Here is a 5,880-nt window from a genome sequence, read left to right on the forward strand (position 1 = left end):
CAAAAATCTCAATACTTTCATTGCTGTTGAATTCAGAAGCCCACAGAGAAGCCCTGATGAAGGTCTTGGATCAAGCTTTTGTCGATCATGATGTGACTGTTGATCACTTTGATGGGATAATAGCCAACATAACAGCTTGTAACAATTTAAGCTTCTGTGATGAAGAACTCCCTGAGGAAGGAAGAAATCACAATCTTGCTTTGCACATTTCTATGAACTGTCAGTCAGACTCTTTGTCCAATGTGTTAGTAGACACCGGATCTTCCTTGAATGTTATGCCAAAAACGACTCTTGCTCGCTTGTCTTACCAAGGAATGCCTATGAAATTCAGTGGTGTGGTAGTCAAAGCATTTGATGGATCGCGAAAATCTGTTATCGGCGAAGTCAACCTTCCCATGACAATTGGTCCACATACATTTCAAATCACCTTCCAGGTCATGGACATTCAAGCTGCTTATAGCTGTCTGTTAGGACGACCATGGATCCATGAAGCAGGGGCAGTAACTTCTACGCTCCATCAAAAGTTAAAGTTTGTAACAAATGGAAAATTGGTAACGATAAGTGGAGAACAAGCCTTGATGGTGAGCCATTTATCCAATTTCTCTTTCATAAGTGCTGATGATGTGGAAGGAACGCAGTTCCAAGGTCTCTCTTTAGAAGACGAATCTTCCAAGAAGAAAGCATCGATCTCTTCTTACAAAGAGGCAGTGAAAGTAGTGAAAGATGGAACTACCACTGGCTGGGGGCAAGTTGTGATCCCAACCAAGAATGAAACTAGAGCAGGACTCGGATGTTCACCAACGTTCTCAAACTGCACCAAGAAGGATGAAACCCTTCGTCCGATCAAAGAAACATTCATTAGTGGAGGGTTCCTCAATCCAATTCCTCAAGAGGTTAATGTCCTTATCGAAGAATGCATCGAAGAAGGTTTACCCGATCCTGAAGAAGAATGGAAATGTTATCTCAATGACTCAGGATACATATCTCAGGAAGAACCATATCCTCCTTCAGAAGAACCCAAAGGCAAAGAAACTGAGCCTGTTCCTGCAGAAATCTGGGACACCTTGGGACAACCAAGTGGAAAATTTGATTATATGGTGAAATACACTGCACCTGAAAGTTACAAGATTGCGATCGAAGATATCCAACCAACTGGATGGGGAGATTCCTTTGAATATAATAGTCAACCAGAAGAGGCTTATCAGCCCTGTCAATTTTCTCAGCAGCCTGAAATTACTGAAGATTTCGGATTTAATGCATCTGCCAAGGTTTATAATCCTGAAGGTGGTTATTATCACATAAATGCCATTTTTGAAGATGAAGGGGAAGATGGTCCCGCAGTTGACTCAGAAAGTGTCGCTGACAATGAGTCTCTTCATCCTGAAGACTGGGAAATACATCCTGAAAATTCTGAAGATTGTGACTCGTCTTATGCTCTTCAAGAAGTAGAAGAAGACCGTTTCAACTCTACAAAGAACAAGAGTGACAAACCAGGACCTTCAAATCCTGCTCGACCAGCGGTCAATGTCAATACTGAAGATAATTCTGGGGAGAATTTTCCTGAATACATAATGCACAGAGGAGTTCGTTGCTACTGGAAAGCTGTCGACGTTCCGAATGTTGTTCGCCGCTCAAAGTAATCACCTCGCTGTTATTTTGACCTCCTGCCTTGCCCAAAGCAGAGAGATGTTTTATAGGGCTTTGCTTTTAAATGTTCCGCCCAAATAACTTTGTGTATAGGGCTTTGTTTTTAAAAGTTTCCCTCTTTGTCCTGCCCAAGACAAATGAGTTTGTGTTTAGGGCTTTGTTTCAAAAATGAATCATAAATAAAGTGTCATTTTAAATTCCCTACATTATATGTTTTATTTTTGCTTTTTTCTGGAAATGGTAATCCTAAAAAACCAAAATAAAATAAAAAACTTTTTCAAAAAAAATCTGCATACACTCCTGCATTCATAAATTTTCTGAAATAAATATAAATCACATGTGCAGATTTACTATTGATAAACCCATTGAATGCAATAACCCTATGCCCTCTCCCAACTTTGAGTTTCCTGTGTTCGAAGCCGAAGAAGAGGAAGAAGAGGAGATCCCGGACGAGATCTCTCGATTACTTAAGCACGAGGAAAGAGCCATTCTGCCTCACAAAGAACCTTTAGAAAAGATCAACTTGGGTTCTGAAGAAGACAAAAAAGAAGTGACCATTGGATCGCTGCTTGATGCTGATGTCAAGAGTAAGTTGACAGACCTTCTCAAAGAATATGTTGACGTGTTTGCCTGGTCCTACCAAGACATGCCTGGGTTGGATACCAATATTGTTCAGCATTACTTGCCATTGAAGCCAGAATGTCCGCCAGTTAAGCAGAAATTGCGAAGGACTCATCCTGATATGGCTAACAAGATCAAAGTGGAAGTTCAAAAACAGCTCGACGCAGGTTTTCTTGTCACCTCTGAGTATCCTCAATGGTTGGCCAACATAGTGCCAGTTCCAAAGAAAGATGGCAAAGTCAGAATGTGTGTTGACTACCGTGACTTGAACAAGGCCAGTCCAAAAGATGATTTTCCATTACCACATATTGACATGCTGGTTGATAACACCGCTAAGTTCAACGTCTTTTCCTTCATGGACGGGTTCTCCGGTTATAATCAGATCAAGATGGCTCCTGAAGACATGGAGAAGACATCTTTCATCACCCCATGGGGTACCTTTTGCTACAAAGTGATGCCATTTGGATTAAAGAATGCAGGCGCAACTTACCAAAGGGCAATGACTACTCTCTTTCATGACATGATGCATAAAGAAATTGAAGTTTATGTGGACGACATGATAGCCAAGTCCAGCACAGAAGAAGAACACATTGAATACCTTCTGAAGTTGTTTCAACGACTAAGGAAATATCAGCTTCGCTTGAATCCTAACAAATGTACTTTTGGGGTTAGATCTGGAAAACTCTTGGGTTTCATTGTCAGCCAAAGAGGTATTGAAGTAGATCCCGACAAAGTCAGAGCTATTCAAGAGATGCCTGCACCAAAAACTGAAAAACAAGTAAGAGGATTTCTCGGACGATTGAACTATATCTCCAGATTTATCTCTCAGATGACTGCTACTTGTGGGCCAATTTTCAAGCTTCTCCGCAAAGATCAAGGGGTTGTATGGACTGAAGATTGCCAGAAAGCGTTCAACAGTATCAAAGAATACCTGTTAGAACCACCAATATTGATTCCTCCAGTTGAAGGAAGACCATTAATCATGTACCTTACTGTGTTGGAAGAATCCATGGGTTGTATGCTTGGACAGCAAGATGAAACCGGTAAGAAGGAGCATGCCATCTATTACTTGAGTAAGAAATTCACAGACTGTGAGTCTCGTTACTCCATGCTCGAAAAAACATGTTGTGCTTTGGCTTGGGCTTCAAAACGTCTCCGCCAATACATGATCAACAATACTACTTGGTTAATCTCCAAAATGGATCCGATCAAGTACGTCTTTGAAAAGCCTGCCTTAACAGGAAGGATTGCCCGATGGCAAATGCTGTTATCCGAATATGACATTGAATACCGTGCTCAAAAAGCGGTCAAAGGAAGCATTCTCGCCGATCATTTGGCGCATCAACCAATTAATGAATATCAATCTCTCAAGTTTGACTTTCCGGATGAAGATGTCATGTACTTAAAGATGAAAGATTGTGATGAGCCGTTACCTGAAGAAGGTCCTGAGCCTGGATCAAGATGGGGCTTAATTTTTGATGGAGCAGTAAACGCTTTTGGCAATGGAATTGGGGCAATCATCATCACTCCCAAGGGTACTCATATCCCGTTCTCCGCCAGGCTACTGTTTGATTGTACCAACAACATCGCAGAATATGAAGCTTGTATTATGGGTCTCGAAGAAGCCATTGATTTAAGGATCAAGATCCTAGACATATATGGAGATTCAGCCCTCGTGATCAACCAAATCAAAGACAAGTGGGAAACTTACCACCCTGGCTTGATTCCTTACAGAGATTATGCAAGACGTCTGTTGACTTTCTTCAACAAGGTTGAATTGCATCATATACCTCGAGATCAGAATCGAATGGCAGACGCCTTGGCTACTCTATCTTCCATGTTCAAAGTCAATCATTGGAATGATATGCCTACAGTCAGAATCACGCGCCTTGAAAGGCCCGCCTATGTGTTTGCAACTGAAGCAGTCATCGATGATAAACCATGGTTCCACGACATCAAGCGCTTCCTTCAAACTCAAGAGTACCCGCTTGGGGCATCAAACAAAGATAAGAAAACTCTAAGGAGACTTTCTGGCAGTTTCTTCCTGAACGGAGATGTGCTATACAAAAGAAACTTCGACATGGTTTTGCTCAGATGCGTGGACAGACACGAAGCAGACATGTTAATGCATGAAGTGCATGAAGGGTCCTTTGGAACTCATTCAAACGGGCATGCAATGTCCAAAAAGATCTTAAGAGCAGGTTACTATTGGTTGACAATGGAATCTGATTGTTATAAACACGTGAAGAGATGTCACAAGTGCCAGATCTACGCAGATAAGATCCATGTGCCACCGACTCTACTCAACGTTCTCTCATCTCCATGGCCTTTCTCCATGTGGGGTATCGACATGATTGGAATGATCGAACCGAAAGCTTCAAACGGTCATCGTTTCATCTTGGTAGCCATTGACTACTTCACCAAATGGGTCGAAGCAGCATCTTACGCCAACGTTACAAGACAAGTGGTTGTGAGGTTTATCAAGAATAACATCATTTGCCGATATGGTATTCCCAGCAAGATCATTACTGACAATGGTTCAAACTTGAATAACAAGATGATGAAAGAATTGTGTGAGGAATTCAAGATTGAGCATCATAACTCTTCTCCTTACAGACCAAAAATGAACGGCGCAGTTGAGGCTGCTAACAAGAACATTAAGAAGATCGTCCAGAAAATGGTCGTCACTTACAAAGACTGGCATGAAATGCTGCCATTTGCTTTACATGGGTACCGTACTTCAGTGCGTACTTCAACAGGGGCAACTCCCTTTTTCTAGTATACGGCATGGAAGCTGTGCTCCCCGTAGAAGTTGAAATCCCATCAATGAGAGTCCTCATGGAAACTAAGTTATCAGAGGCTGAATGGTGTCAAAGCAGATACGATCAGTTGAACTTAATCGAAGAAAAACGTATGACTGCTCTATGCCATGGACAGTTATACCAAGCAAGGATGAAACAAGCTTTCAACAAAAAGGTTCGACCTCGTGAATTTCGAGAAGGCGACCTCGTGCTTAAAAAGATCTTGTCTTTTCAACCAGATTCTAGGGGCAAATGGTCTCCTAATTACGAAGGCCCGTATGTTGTCAAAAGAACATTTTCTGGCGGCGCCATGATTCTTACAACCATGGATGGTGATGAACTCCCACATCCTGTGAATGCTGATGCAGTCAAGAAATACTTTGTCTAAAAAATACAAAAGAACAGCTCGGTAAGTCGAAAACCCGCAAAGGGCGACTTAGGCAAAAATGAGCGTCTCGGTGGATTGAAAACCCGAAAGGGCGGTCCAGGCAAAAATTAGAGACAATAAACAGAAAAATTCATCCTGGTAGATTGAAAAACCTGAAAGGGCAATCTAGGCAAAAATTAGGGATTAATGACAAAGTAACTGCATCAGTCCATACTTCGTCACCTGAAGAGTCTGTACTCCATCAAAGGATCTTCAATCAAATCATCGCCAATCTGAAGCGACAAGCACAGTTGGAACTCAAAGTTGTTAGGGGGAATAGTGGTTATTGCTTTCAATGTAGCCTTTTCCGCATAATTACCATTTCCAACTTTTGTAAATACTCCATGGAATCACGCCTTTAGCTAATTTCCATCCTATTAAATA

General features: G+C 41.6%; 1 pseudogene; it reads left to right on the top strand.

The window, feature by feature from the left end:
* The first annotated feature begins 1,998 nt into the window (after nucleotides 1-1,998).
* On the top strand, nucleotides 1,999-5,457 carry LOC131617101 (uncharacterized; annotated as a pseudogene).
* The last annotated feature ends 423 nt before the right edge of the window (nucleotides 5,458-5,880 follow it).

The sequence above is a fragment of the Vicia villosa genome, linkage group LG7 (assembly GCF_029867415.1).
Source record: "Vicia villosa cultivar HV-30 ecotype Madison, WI linkage group LG7, Vvil1.0, whole genome shotgun sequence".
NCBI lineage: Eukaryota > Viridiplantae > Streptophyta > Magnoliopsida > Fabales > Fabaceae > Vicia > Vicia villosa.